Genomic DNA, 23,665 nt, shown 5'->3' with positions numbered 1-23,665 from the left:
GAGAGAGATACTGTATATTTATATCTATAATCTATAATATAACATAAATATATAAATATTTATATAATAAAATATATATGTATAAATATATACATATTCATATAATAAAAATAAATTTCATAAATAATCATAAGGTATATGTTTAGATAATACAGATCTACTACACTGGGTAATACAAGTCAATGAATGAGAATAATTAATTTTTTTGTGGGATTGCATTTCAGTTACTTGGAGTTGAACCTGAAACACTATACGGTTACAACTGTTTCACTGAAATCTGTAGTATACAGAAAAGCAGTGTGATACCATGAGCTATTAAGTCTGTACAGCAGTCATTCAACTTTTCCATTGTAGATTGAAAGTAGTTATCATTTATGTATATATATACATATATATGATATGTGTGGTTATGTTACAATGAAACTTTATTCATGAGTACTGATGTGAATTTTATGTAATTTCCACATCTCAAATATTATTCTATTGATTGTAGTCCATGAGCTAATATACAAAATAGGCAATGGGAAGAATTTGCACATGGGATGTGGTTTGCTGACCCTTGTTCTAGGTTGTCAAAATTATTGATATATGTGTGTTTTTAACATTGCCTTATAAATGTCTTAGCATCTGAAGTTTCTCTGGTGGTGATATGTCTTTCCACATTCATTCACCTAACAATGAATGTGCTGTTTTCAGAAGAATCATCTGAATGAATGTGAAATACAGACAGTTTTTAGAACGTTTTATTTTTCATAAATATTTTAAAGCAAAATAAATTTGATTTTTAATTGAAGTGTTTTGTTTTTGGACAAATATTTTCAATAAATTGAGTAACATATAAAACACACATTTTAGTAGTTATTTATTTCCATGGAAAGAACCTTGTAGGAATTAAAGAACACTGCAATGGGAAAATGCCACAACAATCCAAGTGGCATGAGATAAGGTCACGTGCTGTGGCAATGGAGGATTTAGTGCAGAGATTAAAACAATTTTCAATTATTTTAGAGGTATATTAGGACTAAAAGGGGTCTCTAATATGTAAAGTTAATAAGAACACGTAGAGTGTATGACCAAAAATTTAAAAAAGCATACAAAATATTGAATTGAAATTAAATTAGCAACTAAACTACAAATTGGTGAGAGGAATTAATTTTGTCTAGAAAATAAAAGGAAGCACTTCATAAAAATCTCTTTATGCCCTCAGATAAAGGAATTAATTTGATATTTTAAATCAAGTTCTTACATATAAAACCACACTGATAGCATCACTTAAGCTAGTCATGTTCATTAATCTCTTAAACATGGTGGTGGTTTACTATAACTTCATAATATTTTAAAGATTTAAAAATCTATAGTAATGTTTATTTTGGAAAAACATTTTAATATTATATTTTAATAAAAAAATGTTTCTCCAAGGAAATAAAAGTTTATAATTTTTAATATAAATTCATTAAAGCATAATGATTTCCACATAAGTGTAAAACATATATTAATCAAATATTTTATAGTTATTATAAAAATTCTTGTTTTGAGTCTGTAACTTTCAAATTGCAGTGCATATACTTTGAGATGAAATAATTTTTCCAGACGTTAGATATGTCAGAGATAGTTTTCCATTTTTGAAATTAGGCATGTGAAACACTGATGATTAAACCAGGATATTATAGCACAATTAAATGCTCTGGATTTCTAAGAATGTACTCTAGCCACTCATTGTTTTCTTTTGCTTTGCTTTCTCACATTTTCATTTGACCTTACAAGTAAATTTCATTAAAGTAATTATCTCTAGCCTAACTTGACATACTATGCATATTATATATATATATTATATAAAAAATATATAATATATATATTTTAATATATATATTAAATATATATCTACATTTTTAATTATTTATTGAAGCTCTTAATCTTCTTCTTTTTCACTTTTGTTCATTGCATTCTGATTCTCAAAAAATATAAGCTAATATTTTTTCTGTGAATTAAAAATTTCAATGTCTCTAAAAATATAACATGCATTTTTTGAAGTTTGTCATAATTGCATTAGAATAAAAACTTGACCTGAATGAGGCTATTTAAGTCTTTATGTATTCCAATTAGTGTGAATACTCATATACTTCATTTAAGTCATATGATTATAGAGTATTGAGTCAGAATTTGTCAGGATTGTTTAGTAATAATCAATGTATGTACTCTAATACTTTTCTAAAATCTGGAAAATAATATTAAATCCAAAACATATCTCTCCTCATGTGGTCTGAGCAATGAATTTATAGACTCATACAAAGAGATCTTTGTACAGAGCACAGATTTTGATTCCTTGCTGAGAGTCTTTCTATCTGACCTGGGTTTTATTTGGTTTCTTCCTGATCTCTTAAAATACTTCGCTCATGTTTAAAAACTTGTAACCCCACCAATTACTTATTTTAATATTTTATTCTTCTGAATTCAGTACCTTATGCCAAACTACTGGTAATGCTCCAAGGTAACCAATGTCTGAAAACCTTTTTTTTTTTTTTTTTTTTCAGAGAAAGTTATTCAGTGGCATACCATTGTTTACTTATCATCAAATTCCCCCAGTGTTCATTATACTTTCATTTTAATGGTGACATCCTCCTATTACATCTGCCTTTGCAGAGTTCATTCATTCGTTTATTTATAAGTTCTTCTGAGAAAATAAACTATGATATAAAGGAAGAGTAAGAATTAAGATGAAGGCTAACTTTTATGCAGCTAAGATTTTCTGGGCAATTGAGTATTATCTGTAAAATTCCTAAGAAATTATTCTGGTAGCTTGATTAACAGTGAAAGAATGATAATGTGATTAAAATACATGAACTAATATTGGGCATAGGAAAAATATAAAGTTAGAAAAATAGGCAGGGACTAAATATTTCAAGTTCTTGTGAAATGTAAAAATTGTAATTTTTATTCCGAGAGAAATAGGTGACCATGAAAATTTTTAAGATGATAAAGAATATAGTCAAATATACATTGTGATAAACAATATGGCAGCTACATGAAGACTTGGTCAGAGAGGTACAACAATGGATGTGACCCATATAAAGGCTATTGCTCTAATTTAGGTAAGAATTAATGATAGTTTGGACAAGAATATGATATGAATCAGAATAATAGTTATACACACACACACACACACACACACATATATATATATATATATGTACACATATATATTTAAGTAAAAAGATTTGTAACAGGTTTCTCTTTTTTTTAAGTTGATAGTTTCTGCCTTTATTCACAGGAATGTTGGGGAAGTTAAACACTGAGAAATAAATTTATGTTAGTGATGTCAAAGGAAAATTGTACTAGCCAAGTTAAACTAGAAAGGAAGCCTTTATTTAAAACTCTGCAATGAGGGAGAGAGATTGAATGGAAAAACCACAAAAGTCTAGAAAGATTTTAAGTGCTGGGATGAACTAATGGAAAAATACTCAAGGATGTTACACAAGAAGTTGGTCAATGTGTTAGGCCATTTGTGTTTGTGAATTGTCCTTATTAAACTCCTACAGATACTGGGAAATGGGGCCACTGTCTTTCCTGATGATTAGATTTCAAAGGATATCTCACAGATCCTAGAGAAAGACATTCTTGGATTGTAAAACTGTCAAAAGTGTAGGAGAATATTTACACCTCAAAGGGACAGAGAAAGAAAATACGATTACGAGTTTTACAAAATAAATAAGAGAGTGGAGCTCAGGTGCGTACAGTTAGAAATAAACTTTTCTAACATTTAGTCAAGCTAATGGAACATCCAAGTCTTCTCCAACGGGTACTGAGAAATTTCATGTTAAATAATCTGTAGGTCCTGAAGAAGTCAAAGGTGATTGTGTTCGGGATTCTGTAAAGCAAGCTTGTAGAAAATATTTGTGGTCAAAAAGGGAGATGCTGGTTTGAAAGTATAAAATTCGCCACTATGGACAGGTCATAAATATGGTGATAGAGGAAAACTTATTGAAAATAAGCCATTGGTAAACTGAGAAGTAAGTTTTCTACTGGAAGTGTGAAATTTGTGTTTATTTGCAGGTAGCAAATAAACACAAACTCTAGGTTACCAGGATTTCAATAAATTAGCAAGAGTGCCTGGAATATTAGTAGATTATGTCAAAAGGAAAAGAGAAAGAATGTTCTAAAAAATGGTAGTAAGGCTCAAAACAAAAGTTTTTATAGAGGAACAGAGTCTGGCAGCAGCAGAGCAGCCTGCCATTTCTGAAGAATATGGTAAAAGGAAACAGAAGAATCAGCACTTCAAGGTCATAAGGAGGGTGTCTTCAACAAAGCGTTTGTTTTTTCTTAAAGGAAAAAAGGTACAAGTGAAAAGAGACTTAGGGTTTAGAGTACTTGCTAAATATGAGAGACAGCTCCAGAAGGTGAGTGTAAAGGCTTGAGAAACAGGGGAATTGAAAACTGGGTCAATGACAAGAAAGTAAAAAATTAGAATAAGGATTAAAAGAAATTAGAAATTTCTTTTAAAAAAGAAAAGAGAATTTCTTTTAAAAAAGAAAAAAGAATTAAAAGTGCAAGTGGATTAAAAGTGAAGAATATTGGTTCCTACAATATGGAGGTTGAGAGCCATGGGGAATCCAGCGGTCTTGAGAGTAAGATTAACAATGAAAGTCTTGGAGGGAGACGAACAATTTACATAATAGAATGCTAAACTCACTCAGGAGCAGTTGTGGACTTAGAGCTTAGAGCTATAGCATACCATTGTCTTGCAGTATAATGAATAAAACCTTGCAGTTGCAGTTTGGGCCATGTGTCCTTAAGTATTAGCTTCCTCAGGTTTAGAGCATGTCTTTTATGGTTTATGGTTCTTCTCTAAAGGCTTTTCATATGAGAGAAATGGAATGTAGCCAATAATCATGTTTCTTAAATGTGACTGATTGGGATATCCTTTTAAACAGACAAGAACATTTTTGTAGGCTTCTCATGTTAATTTAAAAAGCATTCATTACAATGTGCCTTAAGTTTTTATACACATAACGGAACCATTTATTGAAATGTTAAATTTTGTTTATTCTCCCTGTGTATTTTCCTTTTTGGATTCTGACTTTTATTCTTTTCCTCTTGGATCTTTGATAAGACTAAGAAAACAAGCTCCTAAAAGATGTGTATTTTGTAAAATGCCATTGAAGTTGTGCTAGATATCCCATGGGTATAGTAAGGCATTTGTGGGATTGATGTTCTTTGAGAGTAACAAAGTAAGGATCAAATGATCTTACGGACTGGACTTTAGGCCAAGGACAGTGGCTCCTTAGAGCAGAAGGAGTCTGTGTCCTGACTCCTGGCTGTATGTGTGGAAGATGCATTTTGTACACTTTTACCAAAATTTCCTACAGCTAAGTCTGGCTTAGAAATAGCAAAGCCATAGGAGGTCCTCTTAATTGCTGAACTATTTAAGACATAGGGTCATAAGAAAATTTAAGAGATATGCAAATTATTAAGTAATTTTAGAGTTTTTAATAATTAAGATGCTTATGGAAAACTCAAGTGTAAGATGTCTATTAGGTAACTGGATATAAGTGTCTGGAGTTCACATAATAGATCTGGGATAAACATATATATTTAGAATTTATCATCATTTAAATAATAATTAAAGAAGGATATAGATATTACTTAAGTAAATAAAAGAGGAAAAGCAGGTTGTTATCAGAGGACAATATAAGCACTGAGAGCATATAAAGAGAAAAAGAAAAATATTAATTCAATTTAGAAGTGGCTAGAAAAGTAGCAGGAAATCCAGAACAGTGTTACTGGAATAAATTAAAGTGAACATATCAAGACACAATTAAAAGTAAAAGCCAAAATGTCATCTGGTTTTAAAACAGAAAAATAATAATGCCATTTTTACTTTTGCTGTAGTACTTGACTATTTCAATGAAGAAGTGTTTGGGTCATGAAATGAAGGAAAGAAAGAGTGAAGTATTTTTGGAATTCATTGGAAGTGTGGAAAGGGAAACTCAAGTGGAAAACAAACTTCTTAAAGGATGTGGAGATATAGGCTGGTACCTAGAATAAGGTACATAATATAGAAATTATCTGTTTTTTCACAAAATATGCAAGAAAACGTGGGTTTAAATGTTAATGTGAAGAGCCAGTAGTAACAGATAATAGATAATAAAAGACGGGGCTGGGCACAGTGGCTTATGCCTGTAATTTCAGCATTTTGGGAGGCTGAGGCAGGCAGACGACCTGAGGTCAGGAGTTCAAGACCAGCCTGGCCAACATGGCAATACCCTGTCTCTACTAAAAATACAAAAATTAGCCAGGTGATGATGCATGCCTGTAATCCCAGCTATTCAAGAGGCTGAGGTGGGAGAATTGCTTGACCCCAGGAGGCAAAAGTTGCAGTGAGCCAAGATAGCGCCATTGCGCTCCAGCCTGGGCAACAGAGCAAGACTCTGTCTAAAAAAGAAAAAAAAAAAAAAAAGAAAACAGACTTGGAATACTTTGTCAGGCTATCTTTAGTAAAGTGGTAGCTGACTTACATGGTAGGTTTTATTCAGAACATAAGTGGAGAAAGACAAATGTAATTTATTATATATGAAAAATGGATAGGTGGGCAGATGGATGGAATTTTGGGTGTAAAAGGCAATAAGTTTCTATATGGGCACGGAAGAATGATTGTATGTGTGACAGATTCCATATTCTCAGTAAACCGGAGATCATCTTTAGAGTGGAGTAAATGAAGAAGGTTTGAAAGAGTCCTGGAAAATAAAGGTAGATTAAACTTATTTGGAAAACAGAACAATTGTCTGGTAGCTCTAAAAGACCATGAAGGCTGAACCAGAAAATTTCTGATGTTGAAAGTCCACTGTATAATCAATGAAAATTTTATTTGCTCAGGTTCAGTTACCTTGGTGAAGGGGTGTGAAAATAGCGTGTATTTTAGTTACCCTGAACCGGCAGTTTTACCTACTGCAGTTGTGAGTATAGAGAGAGGCTTAGTTGAAGTGATTTACATGAAGAGTAGCCTATAATATAGGAAAATAACAATATATAATAGGGTCTAATAGATTGAGAGGAAAAGGTGAAGTTAGAAACTAGATGTTGAGCAGGTTAAAGAACACCTGCATGGTGAATAACTGAGGGGAAGAATTGAAAGAAGAGCATTATTGTCAGACGTTAATTTTAATTTTAAGATTTCAATACAAAACATTTACTCAGAAATATGTTTTGAGCATTTTTTTATATAATAAATTATCCCTAGCGTTATAGAAATGAAGATGGGGCAAGTTTTCTGCTATTATGAAGATTAAATTCTAGCTAGGTAGATAGTAACAAAATAAAAGGGTAATTTGCTTTCATAGTTTCTATTATGTAGGTAATGGAGAGTTTAAAAATAACAACAAAAAAACTAAATAACAACATTTTTGAGCTCCGTCAGCCAGAAATGCTATTTACAATGACACATAGATAATGTTGTGGCATTCTTGTACTGTCCAATTGGAAAAGCCAATCAACAACTTATAACACAGGAAGGTACTTTTATAGTTAAACACAATGAGAATTAATCCCTACCATCACCACAGCATTGGCAGGACACAGTATCCTGACCCTGGGCATAGAACTAAGATCAGAAAGCTGTAGGGTTACAAAGATACAAAGAAAAGCCACTCTAAAGCTACCTGGTAGTATATGGCCAACTATTTTACAGACATGCTGCAGATATTCAAACTGCTTACAATGTGATTGCTTTAAAATGTATTTATGGTGAGTTTTGAGGGTGTTTATGACAGAGTATATAGGTTTTATAGAAGTGATGGATATCTCAGTATGTATTTGCATATGTAAAAAAGTATCAAAGAATAAACTAAAGAGAAGAAACAGAACTTTGGAAATATACAGAGTAAAGAAATTTTTCTTTGCTACATAAAATTAAAAATTTGGGGTAAATCTTTGTTAAGAAAATAATTATAAATTATTTTAGAAACAAATAACTTGGATTTGTAAGTTGTATCTTTTACAATTTTGTTTCTTTTACCAATATTGCTATATATTTATAAGTTCATTGTATGTGTTATTCTCAACTCTCTTTATTGACTCAACACATCTCTAAATCTTTTTCATATTATTTTTTAATAAATATCTAAAACGTGTCAGTCTCCTGCCTTTTAGGATCTTCATTGGTTATTTTAGTTACTCTGGTTGTTTAACAAATTTTCCCAAAACTTAGTAGTATATAACAACTATTTATTGTACCGTCAGATTTTTGTAAGTCAGGAATTCAGACAGAGTGTAGTGGGATTGCCTTGTCTCTACTCCACAATGTGCTGGGGCACAGATGCAAGATTTGATAGCTGGAGGCTGGAGTCATCTGATGGCTTGTGCACTCACGTGTCTAGTGATTGATGCTGGCTCTTGGCTGGAGGCCCCATTCCTCTGTATATGAATTCTCTTTCTGAGTGCCAGTGAGTGCCAATTTGGGCTTTCTCCCAGCATGGTAGATGGTTTCCAGTGGCAAATGTGTTGGGAGAGAAAAAGAGAGAAGAAGAAAAAGAGAAGGAAGCCATATCACTCTTTATAACCTAGACTAGGAAGTAATGCAGGATCATTTCTACATATTTCTTTTTTTTTTTTTTTTTTTTTTTGAGACGGAGTTTCGCTCTTGTGACCCAGGCTGGAGTGCAATGGCGCGATCTCGGCTCACCGCAACCTCCGCCTCCTGGGTTCAGGCAATTCTCCTGCCTCAGCCTCCTGAGTAGCTGGGATTACAGGCACGCGCCACCATGCCCAGCTAATTTTTTGTAGTTTTAGTAGAGACGGGGTTTCACCATGTTGACCAGTATGGTCTCGATCTCTTGACCTCGTGATCCACCCGCCTCGGCCTCCCAAAGTGCTGGGATTACAGGCTTGAGCCACCGCACCCGGCCTCATTTCTACATATTTCTTAAGACACAAAGTTCCTTCCAGATTCAAAGACAGGACATAAGGCAGATTCCAACTCATTCCTGAAGATCATGATACTAATAATATTTCTGTGGCCATTTTTGAAAATGTGATCTACTCAAATGGGTAACTTAAGATTACTCCTTAGAGTAACAGTCCTTAGAGTCAGCACTCCTTAGAATTTTAAAAGTTTTATTTATTGTAAGTGTTGTCACTAGTTACTTGTGTGTTCAGTGTTCTGAGAGCACAGTGTAGAAATGTATTAATTCTGTCGAGTGGTACTGAGTGTTCTATAGAGTAGGTTATAGTGGAGTGGTCTATTTAAGGGAATTTTTTAGATTAAAAAAATATTTGTTTCATTATACTCTCCATGTGTGTGAGATAATACACGACCGGCTCAGAGATGGGTTTACTCTAGAGGAAGGTAAGGTTGGGAGTGTCACATGCAAGCTCAATAAACTACTATTTAAAAGAACAATTCATTATCTGTTCTTGTTGTTGTTTATAACTTTAGTCCACACTCTTTGTATAAATTATATTTTAAAAATATTTCGAAGATGTAAGATAACATCAAAACAGTACTGTTTACTTTAAAGAAAAGCGAATAAGCAGATATTTTTATTCCCAGGGAAATATATACCATAGAATCTTTCATAAGCACGTGGAAATTTTCTTTCCTTAAAGAGATAGCTGTTACAAGAAAAATGTCCTTAGGGCATTGTGGCATCCATGTAATCAAGCACTGATAAAAATTCTCGTAAGAAAAAGGAAAAAATAAAGCAGTGACCATTTGAATATGAGTGAGTGATCCTCTGAAATATGTGAAAAATGTGAAAAAATATTGTTAATAAAATCAATGTAACAAAACATTTCATGGAAATTAAACACATATGCAGATACACAGTAAGCCTTCCTTCTAATTTTTAAAAAATGAATTATTCAGATTTAGTTTATTGTTCTTCTTGCTCATTTTCTCATCTCCCATTTCTTGCTTACCTGGCTTAAAAGGTACTTATTTAAAAGTAATTATTGCAATAGAATTGCAGTCCACAAACTTGTGATAATCTTGAAGCCTCTGGCAAATTTAATATTTTTAAAAAACATTTGATGATTTTTCTGTATGTGATAAACCTTTTAGTGTGTCTTTGATATTCAGGCACATTTTTTGAAAATAATAGAGCAGGGTACTAAGCTTTGGAGCAGGTTAAAATCCTCTTCTAACTCTTATTTCAAGTAAAAAGTATATATTTTTCACCTTAAAAAATTCTAACATAATTATTAATCTCTAAAGGTAAAGGATACTATGTGATATTTTCTAAATCATTTGATTAGGTAATAACAGTGTTTTGTAGGACACTTAGGCTATCCAGACTCAAGTAAAAAATATATATATATCTAAACTCAAGTAAAAAAATATATAATTTTCTTCAACTGTAATGTTTTATTATTTCAGCGTCAATTTTATAAGAAAAAAATTTGGGTTAAAAAGACAATTAAAATAATATTTAGACAAATTACAGTGATCATGGAGAGTAATCTGTTTATTTTTTAATATTGCTAATTGATGTGATGTATTGTAAAGAAAAGAGAAAATATACGCAATTTAAAAATAAACCTCACTTCAAAATTCCATAATGCAGAGACACAAATTATTAACATTTTTTCAACTTCAATATACTTAATATTTTAATCTAGTCTTTTACAAAATTGAAATTATATCATAAATATATTTTATGTCTTGATTTTTAAAAACTATAACAGCATTCTTGTTTCTAAGAGATCACATTGTAAATACATTTTATGTTCTGATTTTTAAAAATGATATCAATAACATGTTTTTCTACAAACACAAAAATATTTTTTTCTAGCTGTGAATTACTTTATAATATCCCATGATGTAGCTTTTTTTTGTAAACACAAATTTTTAAACATTTTCTTAGGCAGAAAAATGAGAAATATAGAAAACGCTGAGTAACATTTAAGTTAGTTTTACAATTTTCTCTGCAGAACTCTGAAGTGAACTGAAGAGTCTAACGGTGATGGAAATTAGGAGAGCCTGTAGAGGTGGGTGTCAGGACTGCCACTGATACTTATGCCAGATCATAGTAGATTTCATGTATTTTATGTTGGGTTTCAGGAGGCATTTTATTTAAATGGAGAATCTTAGGGCACCCTTTAAAAAGATCAATGATTTATGTATATAGATTCATAGGTAAAAGTTCAGCATGATTTTTTAATTTTTCTTGCTATTTAATTTTTCATATCGGTCATATCTGTAATTTTACATGCTATGTAAATTCTTTAGTCATATCTATATTTTATATATCAAATAATAAATTTTGTAAGCCTTAAAAGATGATTTTCTATTACTTTAGGTATGCATGTGAACTTTTATCTTTTAAATATACTACTTGAATAGAAGCCTATTCTAACTATTCTATTTTCTAAAGCAGTATCTTTTAGTTACAAATGACAAGCATCTCACACCAGTTAGAATGGCGATCATTAAAAAACCTGGAGACAACAGATGCTGGAGAGGATGTGGAGAAATAGGAACACTTTTGCATTGTTTGTGGGAGTGTAAATTAGTTCAACCATTGTGGAAGACAGTGTGGCAATTCCTCAAGGACCTAGAAATAGAAATTCCATTTGACCCAGTAATCCCATTACTGGGTATATATCCAAAGGATCACAAATCGTTCTACTATAAGGACACGTGCACACGAATGTTCATTGCAACACTGTTTACAATAGCAAAGACCTGGAACCAACCCAAATGCCCATCGACGATAGACTGGATAGGGAAAATGTGGCACATATACACCATGGAATATTATGCAGCCATCAAAAATGATGAGTTTGGGTCCTTTGTAGGGACATGGATGAACCTGGAAACCATCATTCTCAGCAAACTGACAGAAGAGCAGAAGATCAAACACCGCATGTTCTCACTCATAGGTGGGTGTTGAACAATGAGAACACATGGACACAGGGAGGGGAGCACTACACACTGGGGTCAGTTGGGGGGAAATAGGGGAGGGAGGGTGGGGGGTGGGGAGCTGGGGAGAGATAGCAAGGGGAGAAATGCCAGATGTAGGTGATGGGGAGGAAGGCAGCAAATCACACTGCCATGTGTGTACCTATGCAACAATTTTGCATGTTCTTCACATGTACCCCAAAACCTAAAATGCAATAAAATAAATAAATGGGAAAAAAAAAGACAAATATAATTAAATTTAGCCATAAGGAAAGTATTTAGCCGGCCTTAAAAAAGACAAAAAGTAAAGTTAACTGAAGCTAAATTCTTAGTTAAGTAATAAAAAGGAAGATAAATATGTAATCAGAGGTAGCATATATGGCTCAGCTTGCTTGTTCACTATCATGACTATATTGTTTGTTGCTCTCATTCAGAAACATTGAGTCTAAAAAACAAATAGAAAAGTCAACTCACCAAAAGCTGCAATGAAAGAACTGCCTTTGTTTCTCAATCTCTTCTCTCAGAAACTACGATAGAGAGGAATAATGTCTGATGAGAGAGTTCTCCAATCATCTACTCAATGCTTTGGGAGTCAGAACAGAAGAGGGAGAAGCTTTGTAACCAGACACTTGTGAAACCTAAAAGCAACTGAAGAGCTATGAGTTAGATTTATGTCAATAAATGAACTTACTTTCTACTGATAGATGTTATTAAGAAAACTTAAAAGAACAACAAAGCCAACAAATAAAAACAAATAAGAATCTTATTTAAGTTGAAGCTTAATGAGCTATGCTCCCCAAACCACATAGGATTTCATTTTTATTGATTTCTCCAAACTAATCTTGGGCTCTTCTCCATCTTGCTTAATCATTTTCTTCAACATTTAAAAAATTTGTTTTTAGAAATTTACGTTTTATATTATTTTCAAAGTTACAGAAAATTTATGAGATGAGTACAAGAAGTTCAAATATATTATTTCCCTATATTACACATTGTTCTCATTTTATACTACTTAGGTTTTCTTTCCATATTTGGCTTTATTTTCTCTGTTCCTCTAAATATGTGTATGCACACACATATGCACACATTGTATTTATTTTCTAAACCACTTTAAAAATGTTATAGGTATTGTGCATAGCAGACAACATCCCACATATGCCATTCTTGAGTGTATACCTCTTTAATAACTTATTTTCAAACAACCTATATAAAATAAATTCAATTCCCTGTAGTTTTTGCCATCTATCCCCACCATCTTCTATTACTCACTGAGGTCATGCTTCTTGACTCACGTAAGAACAATCTTACAGAAACTCATGTGCTAGAGAAAAGATTGTCAGTTCAAATTGCAAATAGGCCCACATTATGGCTCTGTTTCGCATATTATTTTAATTGGTTGATTGATTGATTGATGGGTCTGAAGTGAAACTAAAAACTATAAGAATTAGAGATCATAGTTCAGGAAATAGTATTAACAAATTAGGACTATGGTTTATTGTGACTGAAACTGTGATAAATACTGTTTCAGGAAGAATCTTAGTTGGAAGTACAATTTAGTTAAATAATTTGTATGGTCCAGAAAGAGCATGATAGGCTGCTATTTTTGGCTGAAATATCTTGTGATGTAGTATCAAGTAACATTATTCATGAGCATATATCTTTTAAAAAGTTGTCAATATAACTATCTCCTTTTTATTGTTGCACTTCAGCCTTTCAACATTTGAGCCTTCAAGAGTTGCGTATCCTTAGAAGCCAGGCATATCTTTATCCAAAATGACTGTCCCCCCAAAAAAAATCACATTTAAAAGTTTCGAAACAAAATTTCCAAGAAGTCAAATTTAAAATATATTATATATGGTTGTAATATATACTTAAATATAACCAAAATATCCCAATAAAATTTAAATCCCTTTGCTTTTTTGTATCTACAATGGAGTTAGAATATTAGTTTTTCTTCTTTTTCCTCTCTGTACTTTAAATTATATAGTTCAGATTTTTTATTCATGTCTATTTACTTTTGGTTTAGCTCTTTCTTAATTCTACCAAAATAATGGAGCACTAGAACCTACGGCTTTTTCTATTGTGAGTGGATTGTGCTTTCTTACACAGACAAATGAATAAATAAAACGGCTGAATAAATTTCAAGTTGGGTTTTCTTTTAATTTTCTATGTACTTAAGACAAAAAATGAAGTTCATTTAAAGCCTTCCTTGTTGTTTCACTTCATTTATTTGGCATGATAGCAAAAAATGTTCTATTTCATCTGTTTTGAAATAGGGAAATAGCACTCAGATATATAATAAAACTGGAAGTGTTTATTATATAAGAGTTGCTTAATATGCCACTGATATATGTACTAAAGCTAGTGTTATTTAATATATTAGATTTAGATAATATCAGACCACCATTTCCTACTAGCTATAAATATTTTATAAGTTCATAATAGAGGCTTCAAGTTGTACAATACACATACGTATTTCTTATATGATTTTACAACTCAACTCTTTATAATTTTTCCAAGGGTTTTATGACTTAATTATCAATGTGTTATGGTTATATATAATTTTACAACTATTACAGAATAATAGCAATAAAACATTTTTGAGATGATATGCCATAATAAGACTAAAGCATTTATTACCGTTTGGTATATACTTAGGCTCCACTTTGGTTTATCTGCTTTGTGTTTTATAATTTTCAAAGGTTTATGCATTTTATTTTACATGAGAGCTCATGAGATATCATGGTTTAAAGTGTGGCACTTCCTCCCTTGCTCTTTCTCTTTCTCTCTTGCTACTGTGTAAGATGTGCTTTGCTTCCCCTTCCCCTTCTGCCATGATTGTAAGTTTCCTGAGGCCTCTCCAGCCATGCAGAACTGTGAGTCAATTAAACCTTTTTTTCTTCATATATTACATAGTCCCAAGTAGCATCTTTACAGCAGTGTGAAAACAGGCTAATAGAATAACCTATATAAGGTAGAATTTGTCAGGTTTTCATGCTATAGAGTAATTCTCCCTTCTACCCCTCTACCTTTTATACTTCCTTCTGCGGAAGGAAGTCATTATGTGCAGCCCACTGTTAAGGAGAGAGTTACTGTGCTTCAACTCACAGAGGCATAATGTCTACAGAAATGATTTGAAATTATTCTGAATAGGTGGTATTAATTTATGTAACCATTTATTTATAGTAGTATGAGCTCACACATATGCATGTTATATATTGAATTATGCACGAAGACTCAATGCTTCTTTACCAATTTTATTCAAAATTCTTATGTTTTAGCAACTGGAAGCTTTTAAGTTGCCACGTGTGTCCATTTGACATACCCTCCCCATTATGTTTTTGTTTTGTTTGAGCATTTTCTTACTTTCTGAAACTGCAAGACAATCCAAGCTCATCTTGTATGTTTCCTGCTCCAGTCCTAGGATCACCATTTATTCAAAGATCTCTGGTTTCTTTTATTAGGGAATGGTAGCAGTAATTAAAATCCATGAACTAGGTGTGCACCTTGATTTTGCATTTAGGACATCTCAACTGACAGAAAAGAAATGCATGTGTATATGCTAGCCAGTATATATATATATATATATATATATATATATATATATGTAAATATCTACAGGCATACTTCATTTATAGGTATACTTCACTTTATTATACTTAGCAGATACTGTGGTTTTCACAAATTGAAGGCTGTGGCAACCCTGGGTCTAGCAAGTGCAGCAAGTCTGAAGGCAGCATTTTTTCCAACAGCATGCTTTAAATTTGTGTATCTGTGTATTGCAAACTTTATTATTATTATATCTTTTCTAGTAATCTGTGATGGCTGATTTTTGATGTTTTCATCATAATTGTTTTGGGGCACCATAAACCATGCCTATATGAAATTACAAACTTAATTGATAAATGTGTGTGTTCTGACTACTCCGCTGATGGACTGTCCCGGGATCCCTTTCCCTCTACTCAAGCTTTCTTATGCCCTGACGCACAGCAATGTTGAAGTTAGATCAACCAGTAGCTCTAAGATGGCTTATAACTGTTCAAGTGAAAGGGAGAATTTTAGGTGTCTCATTTTAAATCTTAAGATAGAAATAATTCAGTTTAGTGAGGAAGGCATATGGAAAGGCAATATAAGACAAAAAAATAGGTCTCCTGTGCTATTAGCCTAATTGTGAATGCAAAGGAAAAGTGCTTGAAGGAAATTAAAAGTGCCACTGTAATGCACACACACATAAGAAAGTGACAAAAACTTTGTGCTAACATGGAGAAAGACCGAGTGATCTGGATAGAAGATAAAACCAGCCACAATATTCCCTTAGCCAAAGCAAAATACAGAGTAAGGCTCTAATTCTCTTCAATTCTATAAAGGCTGAGGGAGATGCAGAAGAAAAGTTGGAAGATAGCAGAGAATAGTTAATGAGGTTTAAGAAAAAAAGGCCACCTCTGTAATATAAAAGTAAAAGAGAAAGAAGCAAGTGCTGATGAAGTTGCACCAACTTACCCAGATCTAGAGAAGATCACTGATGAAGCTGGCTACACTAAACAACATATTATTATTGTAGATGAAATGGCCTTACATTGGAAGATGATGTCATCAAGGACTTTCATAATTAGGATAAGTCAATGCCTAGCTTCAAAGCTTCAAAGGGTAGGCTGACTCTCTTGCTAGCGGCTAATACTGGTGGTGACTTTAAATTAAAACCAATACTCATTTACCACTTCCAAAATCCTACTGCCCTTAACAATTATGCTTTGTCTGTGCTCCTTAAATGGAACAACAAAGCATGAATGACAGCACATCTGTTTAGATTTTGTTTACTGCGTATTTTAAGTCCATTGTTCAGAAGAAATAATTTCTTTTAAAATATTACTAAATAAAATATTATTAAAAAATGTTTAATAAGGAAATTTTATACCCCAAACCGGAGAGTTATGACAGTATAATAAACCCTCTAGTGTTTATCAGTCAGCTTTAACATTTATCAGCATTTTGTCATTTAAATCTCCTGCTTCTTTTATTTATCCACTGTCATTCTTTCTTTTTTTTAGAGGGGGATTGTAGTGAATGCATTCAAAAATGAGGAACTAGAATAATTTAAAGCAAGTATCAGACATCATAATTATTCATCCATAAATAATTTAGTTTATACTAGTTCCAACTGACAAAGCTCTTTTAAAAACAGCCATTTTATTTTGAACATAATATTGTCATAGCTAAAAAATTTAACATTAATTATTTTTTAAATTTATTTATAATATTTTAAGTTCTGGGGTACATGTGAAGAACGTGCAGATGGCTCTACTGCACTTCTGCTGCCTGTGCAAACAGAGTGAGACCCTGTCTCCAAAAACAAAAAAACAAAAAAGTCCGTTATCAAATTTTCAATAAAGGTTTTAAATCTTTATTGAAAGAAAAGAAAACATACCTCAATCTAGTAAGGTCTAGTTGGATATAGAGGTTGAATTAAATAGATTCAGATACGACTTTGTCTTTTTTAAAGGAATAATACATATTGCTGTATGCTTACTGTTGTGTCATACAAGAGGCAATCAATGCCCAATTTTGTCTTTATAATAATACAGCAGGATTCTGTTTTCATAGCATTTTATTCTATTCTTTGTTTCTATGTATTCAAATTTTTATTTTGATTTCACATATAAGAGAAAGTATTTGTTGTTCTGTCTTGTATATTTCACTCAACATAGTGTATATTGTCACAATAGGAATGATTTCTTCTTTTTAAGGCTAAATAATATTCAATTGTACAGGCACATTTTCTGTATGTATTCATCCATTGACAAACATTTAGATTATTTTCATATGTGGCTATTGTAAATAATACTGGAATGAACTTGGGAGTGCAGATAGATATCTCTTGGAGATACTGATTTTATTTCCTTTGGATATATCACCAAAAGGTATGTAATTTTGCTGGATTATAAGGTAGTTCTTATACTTCTATTTTGTGTGATGTATAAGTTATAAGTTCTATGTCTAGGCAAGTTTCTTTTCCGAATAAGGACATTGAATTAATCACCATTTGTTGAAATTTTTTTTTTTCTCCATTGAATTGCCTTTGCACTCTGCCAAATATCAGGTAACTATACTTGTATTCTGGATTCTTTTTTTTTTTATTTTATTGATCCATGTGTCTATGCTATATTGATACACTATGCCTTTATAAGTATTGAAATCAGTTAATGTCAGTCTTCTAACTGTTCTTTTCCAGTACTATGTTGGCTATTCTAGACCTTTGCCTTTTCATATTAACTTTAAATTCATATGTCAATATCTACAAAATAGCTAGCTGGGGATTTTGATTTGGGATAATTACCTCCTTTAAACTACATCCTTTTTGTTGGAAGATTGCTGGTTTCTTAATATATGGAGAGTTATGAGGGTAATCCTTTATATTGTCTTCCCATGTTATATAATTTTATCTCCTTTATATTTTGCTCTTATTCTGGGACAACACTGTCAGCAGTTTCTATTAATGTCCAGTTATAAGAATATGTCTCAATTTAAACTTTATGATCTCTATATAATTATGTAGAAAGTGCACCATGAGAATAAGTAGTTAAGATATAGGTCTCAATCCATGCCCCACTTCATTGAAAATCAAAATAGAGAAATTATACCCTTTGAAATGGAATATAACTTGAGGAGACATGTGATTTAGAGCATCTAAAAATGTCCTCCTTCAATTTGTAATCAGAACAGGCTATCTATGCTTCTTTGAATATTCCAATACAGAACAAATTATTGTAATTATGCTTGAAATGTTCATGAGCCAAACTAAGAAATATTAGCATAAAAACAGCAAGTTGAGAACACTACAAATAGGAATGTATGAAAAACTGTTTTGAAACATCAAGTCACATGAAGACATTTTGCTAACTTTAAATATTTAGTTTGATGTGTTACCATAAAGGACACAGTTTTAAATGTCAACAACAAAGTTGAATGAATTATTTTTATTAATTTGAATGTATTTTGATACAATTAAATGATAAAATAAGGAGTTGTTAATTACCTGGACAGATAACACTGCCCCCTTAAAAACAAACATTTGTAACTCAAAACTTAACATTCTTAAAAATAATAATTTCTTAATTGCCATCACAAATTTAGTTAAGGAAAATAAAAACCTTAAATATTGGAATCTCAAATGTATGGATGTTAAATAATTCAGTTTCAACAATTTAATATCGAAGCAATGTAGCTTTTTTTTTTTTTTTTTTCCAATGGAGTCTTGCTCTGTCTCTAGGCTGGAGTGCAGTGGCGAGATCTCAGCTCCCTGCAAGCATATCCTCCCGATTCAAGTGATTTTCTTGCCTCAGCCTCTGGAGTAGCTGAGACTACAGAAACATGTACGAAGCCCAGCTAATTTTTGTATTTTTAGTAAAGACAGGGTTTCACCATTTTGGCCAGATGGCCTTCATCTCTTGACCTCGTGATCCACCTTCCTCAGCCTCCCAAAGTGCTGGGATTACAGGCATGAGCCACCGCGCCCAGCCAGCTATTTTTTTATTTTAAAAATGCTTAACAATTACAATGATAAAAACTCAGATTTACTATTTTAGTAGTATTTACAGATTAATTTGCTCGGTTAATCCTGAAAGCACTTGCTCTTCTTTGTGTTTTTACTATGTTGTTTCTTTATTGTTTAGTTTTGTTTTTATTTCCTAGAAGTTGTAATAATAAAATGTTGGCTAAAATTTTATGTTATTTCCAGTTATCCTTTGTTTTAACAATTTAGAGGAAAATAATAATTCCAATATTGCATCTATTACTATGATTAAAACATTTGACATTTTTGCACATATAAACTGTATTAGCATTAGCATAAATATTAGAATCCAGATCATTCAATTTTATCCTTAGTCTAATACTTAATATTTTGCTTATACATTTTAGACCTCTGCCATTTGTAAACGTCTATACGCTTTTCCCAAGTTAACTTGAAGTTGTTTATTAAATTCAGTCTTAATCCATTTTATGCAATTATATTTGAAAATTGTACAATGAAATTGGGAGTAAATATCACATTAGGATATTTTCAGGCTCAACACATGAAATATCTTTAGAAAAGTATTTAGAATCAGGGTTAGAAATTTCACCAATAAACATTTTCAATGATGTGAAGTATTTAAATAGAATCCTACTACTGCAATAGCTGAATTTTCAAGTTCATATAAAGTAAGAGCCCAATATACATACTGTGGACTGAATTCTGTCCCCTCAAAACTTTTACATTGAAATCCTAATCCCCAGTGTGACTGTGTTTGAATCTCAGGTCCTCAGAAGGTTATTAAGGTTAACTCAGTTCATAAGGGGTAGGATTTAATACAATAGATCAGGTAACTTTATAAGAGAAAGAAAAGAGAGCGCTCTCTCCATTCACACACAAAGAGGTCACATGAGTTAACAATGAGAAAGTAGTCACCACCTGCAAGCCAAAAGAACAAACCTCAAAATGAAATCTGCTTTGCTAAAACCTTTGCTAGAAGGCTGTAGTTCCCAGCCTTCCACACAGTCTATAGCATTTTGTTGTGGTAGTCCAGGCAGACTAACACAAATTTTACTACAACTGAGTTATATTATAAAATTGAATACATTTGCATAGAAACCCATGTCCACAGAATTTTTGTGCTATGCACTCTACAATGTTGTTCAATGTGTTGCATGCACTTTAAAAGATAATTCAAATAAATTGTGTTTTCATTTAAAATACAATGTTATCACAATTAAACTATATCCAATAGACACTCTGGATTCATGGATATGTAAAGAAAATGAGAAATTTTTCTTATTATCAACCAAAATGGCAATAGGATGAAGGAGAAAGAAATAAAGATAGTTGTCAAAGTTGAAGAATGAAACTGAGAGACATTCTTTCTGGGAATCCAGAGTGAGTGGTTTTGAACTGAATGGCATTATAAAAGCATAATGTGTTTCTAAAGCTTCTTTAGATTTCCTGTACTAAAGTTAAGTATAATGAAACATCTCAAAACAGGGGATGAAATTCAAAGTTATATTTTTACACTCTCTTTGTAGACAAGTAAAATGTCTTTTGCTTCCAAATTAGGAGCTTCTAATTAGAATTTAAATAAAAATTGTAATGCATCTTCAAAATATTTGAAAATGCAGTCCTCAGGAAATGTGAATAATAACAATCATACATAAAGAAACATGAAGAGATGCAAATTGCTCTTAAAGTGACAAAATTCTACAATATCTAGTCTAGAAAATAGGGGTTAATAATTTTCCCAAGCCAAATTTGATGAACAGTAGACATGATTCAGATGTATTACTCTTCTGGTAGGTTTCAGACCCATTAATAAATTAAATTGCTATTGGTTATATTATGGACACGTTCTGAATAGACCTATTTTTACATGCATTTAATGAGACATAATTCACATGACATACAGTGACACTTTTAATATGAACAATTCGATGCTGTGGATTTTTAAAATATATTCATAAAGCAGTACAACTATTACCATAATCTAGAGTATTTGTATTGCCTTCCAAAAAATCCCAGAGACACTTCTGCTTTCAGATTGCATGTAAAGTGTTTGGAAGTTGTTAGTTTTATTCTTTTCTTTTTTCTTTTATTTATTTATTTATTTATTTATTTTGAGATGGAATTTTGGTCTGTTGCCCAGGCTTGAGGGCAGTGATGGCAAGAAGTCAGCTCACTGCAACCTCCGTCTCATGGGTTTAAGCAATTCTCCTGCCTCAGCCTCCCGCTTAGCTGGGACTATAGGCATGCACCAACAAGCCCGGCTAATTTTTGTATTTTTAGTAGAGACAACATTTCACCATGTTGGCCAGGCTGGTCTTGAACTCCTGACCTCTAGTGATCCACCCACTTCGGTCTCCCAAAGTGCTGGGATTACAGGCATAAGCCACCATGTCCTGCCTTGTCAGTCTTATTCTTAAAGTAAGAAAAATGGAACAAACTGAAATGGCTTTTCGTGAACCCATCAGATGACTGAAGTTGCAGGGTAAATTGCCACCCAGAAATTTGAAGAAAAAGGAAAATCCAGAGAGGCATAGCTAATATCTACTTATGTGGATGAAAACCTGGCAATAAACTGTTAGGAACATGGTAAATAGTAACTTATGAATTTCTGGAGACAGTGTGACCTAGTATGATAATGAGAAAGTCCTGGTAACCACAATCTTACAGGGCCTTAGTATTTATATGGCTTATACCACCAAGAACCCCTTCCAGATTTGTTCTTGGTGAAGATCTCAGAGATCTCAGAACTCTGTAAATACAGACTCTTTTACAATATTCACTGTAAAACTCTTCAGGGGAAAATAAAAGAAATTTTTGCACCTAGAAGAAGAGACTTTCTCCCATATCTCCCCCTTTTAGACTCCCTATCTGTTATGGAGATGAGGGAAGCTGTCACATTAGAGACATGCATGTGACATAGCTCAAAGACACAGACCCACCAGAGAGCTGAGATTTACTCATAAGTTTACAGTATAATTCCCATCCCCTACACCTACAAATGAAAGTACTGTATTACTTAAAATAGGCACATTGCAAACTCATTGGAAACTACTTAAAATTTTTAAAAAAGTATTATCAATGTGATAAGTGGGCAGTTATGATTAAATCAAATAAAATATTCAAGTAAAACAACAGAAGGGAGAAAAGAGAGAAAACAGAATAAAATTTAAAAGGCAATAAACAGAAGATAGTTAAAATCATGGTAGCTATCAGGCCAACTATATAAACAGTCATTTTGCATATCTCATAATTTATGTTGCAAACAGAACATCTAAAATATTGCATTATAACAACTTCATATACTGATCTCCCTTTGCTGGACGTTGTTATCATTGCTGTTTGTTTATTTACTGTTTTAATGACTTGGCTGAATTATTTCACTGAAGTCCCTTTACCTTGCTTTGTGCAGCCTCTCACATCAGCCCTCAGAAGGCAGAGTCTTGGTCGTGTGCAGCTTTCCTGACTCCTCAGTTCCACTTCTGGGAATGACTGTGGTTCTAGCTAAACTCTGTTTGAGTGCCTCTCTCCCCAATCCTTCTGTAAAACTTCTAGATGGTCTGGCTTTATTGGTATCATTCCCAGATATTAGCATCCATTAATTGGTACCCTGTAGCAGATTGCCCTAATATTTGGCATCACCTTGAGACATAAATTGCCCCACAATCTGATCAAATTGAAAATAGCACCCTTTATAGGGGTAGTTTTGAGTTCAATTTTTGAGACATGTTACAATCCAAATAGAGATCTTTTTATGTGCCTCACTCTTTTGTCCTCTCTGTTAAACTTTTTAGCCTCTCTAGCATCTATTTTATTGCTATCATGGAGTGACCAGACTCCTCTTAATGCCTTACCACCAAGATCTCTATGATTTTGGCAGAGTCTTTAGGCTTAAACTCCCTAAAACTTTCTTGCAAATAAATAAAGTTCATTTAGAAAGAACCACAGAACTTTGTGTTATTATAGTCTGCAGCTCTTCCTGGACAGCTTCTCTGTACTACTGCTTGCCAGGCTTGGGGTGATACAGTGACTTGCTTCTCTGCGGATGACATATCTGTATTACTAGTGAGGCACTGAGTGGTGATGATAATTCTTGATCTTCTCAGGTTGCTGCTCTTGGCACAGGACTCCTGTCCTAAGAGCCGGTTGGGGTGAGAACAGTCAAAGCCCAGTGTCCCTGGCCTTCCATGGTTAGGGGTAAAGCTTCTACCCTACAAGTGGAGGCTGGATGGACGAAAGAAGTACCA

Source organism: Sapajus apella, unplaced genomic scaffold (genome assembly GCF_009761245.1).
Source record: "Sapajus apella isolate SASKATOON/1434 unplaced genomic scaffold, GSC_monkey_1.0 scaffold6, whole genome shotgun sequence".
NCBI lineage: Eukaryota > Metazoa > Chordata > Mammalia > Primates > Cebidae > Sapajus > Sapajus apella.
This window is presented reverse-complemented; position numbering follows the sequence as displayed.